The following is a 2,086-nucleotide window of genomic DNA, read 5'->3' on the forward strand; positions in this document are numbered from 1 at the left end:
ACCATCTCAGCTAAGCCTACCCACATATTGTGGTCATGGCGGAATCCATATTTAGCAAATTTGGTCAGATTCAAGGACCCTTCCCCTTCCCAAGGGATCAGGATTAATAATAAAATCATGTTGATGTCTAGTATATGCATTCCTTCCACAAAAGATTACCTTATTGTGATAGCAAATAAATATTAGCCCCAATATAATTCCCCCAGTGACAAAAATGGGGAACCACCAAGACCAAAACATATATCCCGAGGATCCCCAATGAGTAATATCCTTTATCATTGTTCCACAAGGGGGCAGTCAATCAATTGTATAAGAGAATCTTTCCATTCACAGTCGCTGGTTCAGACGCTCCTCAAGCTTCAGGCGTGCGCAGGTCAGCCAGCTTCCAGGTTGTGGCTGCAGCAGGCCAGTCGTCTAATGTTGCCCGTGACCTAGCCCATTCCCGGTAGGGCTAGATACAGGGGTTTTTGGAGAGAGTCAGTTTTAAAGGATTAGAGGGGTCACCTTTGCACGTCCAACTGCCTTCGGACTTCTTCAAACGAGAGTGATGAATCCAGGGGATCACCTCAGCTACCTTCACCGCTGTTGGAGTAGAGAGCAAGACGGTGTAAGGTCCACGCCACTTAGGTGCAAGTGGATCGCGTTTCCACTCTTTCACCCATACGCTATCGCCAGCCTGGAACTGATGAATCGGCTCGGCAATGCTGCACGGCGTGCGCTCGAGGGCCCACCTGTTAAGAGAAACAAAAACACGGGAGAGAGATTGCACTTGTTCCTGTGTCACATGGTCTCCTATTTGTTTAAGGTCAGCTGGAATATCCTGAACAAAGGAGGGCGGCCTCCCATACAGGAGCTCAAAAGGTGACAACTTAAGTCTTTTTGTGGGTGCACACCGAACACGAAACAGTGTTATGGGTAACACATCTACCCTTCTGAGACTTTAGACATATTAGTGGGCTTCTGGCATGCCCTGCGGATACCTTGCACAAGTGTCTGGCGGTAGGTGGTAAGTCTGGCCAGGTGAATTGCATTGTTTGGATCCCAATTAGGATCTTCCAAGGGAAAGTTGTCCTGAAGATGACAATCAATATTAAAAATATTTCCCACTCTGGCCTGCTCACGCAAATATATCTGTGCCTTTTCAATTATGTCTCTCCTTTCCTCAGTGGTGAAAAGAGTATTTAGGAGCTGGCGACAATCTGTCCAAGTAGGACTATGAGTATTTACTATTGAAGTCACCAAGTCCATCATAGCCTGAGGTTTTTCTGCGAAAGATGGGGTGTGTGTTTTCCAATTCATCAGATCCGTAGTTGTGAATGGAATATATTGCAGGGTCGAAGTTCGAGGTGGCCGTGGTCCGGGTTGCCCGTTAACCAGCACAGGCTCCTCAAGTGCATCAAATACTCTTCTAAGAGGGGCTACTACGTGACCTTTTTCTTCACTTTGCTCTAGGGGCCTCAAATCATAGGGGATGGTATCTGTCCCAAGGCGTTCTTTTAGCAGCTTTATACGCCTGGCTGTATTGCTTGCTGACCGATCAAGGTCTCCCTGTAACTTCTGTAATATTTCTCTGGGACTTGGATGTACAGGGGTTTGGGGTGGGCAATCCGTTGTTCCACTAAAGGAGACTGTAGATGGAGGTCTATTAGGAGTCACAGGTGGAATAACCACTTCTGCTTGGGCTTTATTATAGGACTCCAATGCCTCCTGAAGATATTTATCATAATCTATCAAGGAATCAAGCTCTGTGACTCCACCCCCATTATTCATTCCACTTTCTTGCCTTGGGGTTACAACTGGTGGAGTGTTTGAATTAGGCTCCCTTCGATGTGGAGCATAGGGTGGAGGTGGAAGCACCTCTTCCTCTGGTCCCTCAAAAATGGGTTTGAGTTTATTTGGCAAGATTCCTTTCCTAGCTTCGGCTTTTACAGCCAATAATTTGCATCGTTTGACTTTGCATTCCCTTATCCATGGAGGATTTTTATTTAATGTGCTCAGCCAAGAATCTATATATGAAAATTGTTCTGGGCACCCTCCAGTTTCTTTGGTGATATCAGACCAAAGTTTGCTTACTAAATTTATATCA

The 2,086-nt window shown here is 45.9% G+C and overlaps 1 long non-coding RNA gene across 1 annotated transcript; it reads left to right on the forward strand.

The window, feature by feature from the left end:
* Positions 1-297: 297 nt before the first annotated feature.
* On the forward strand, positions 298-1,784 carry LOC307211347. Its single transcript, XR_013836390.1, has 2 exons — positions 298-1,177; positions 1,221-1,784. It is a non-coding gene; the product is annotated as an uncharacterized lncRNA (long non-coding RNA).
* Positions 1,785-2,086: the final 302 nt, after the last annotated feature.

The sequence above is a fragment of the Podarcis cretensis genome (assembly GCF_951804945.1).
Source record: "Podarcis cretensis genome assembly, chromosome: 2".
NCBI lineage: Eukaryota > Metazoa > Chordata > Lepidosauria > Squamata > Lacertidae > Podarcis > Podarcis cretensis.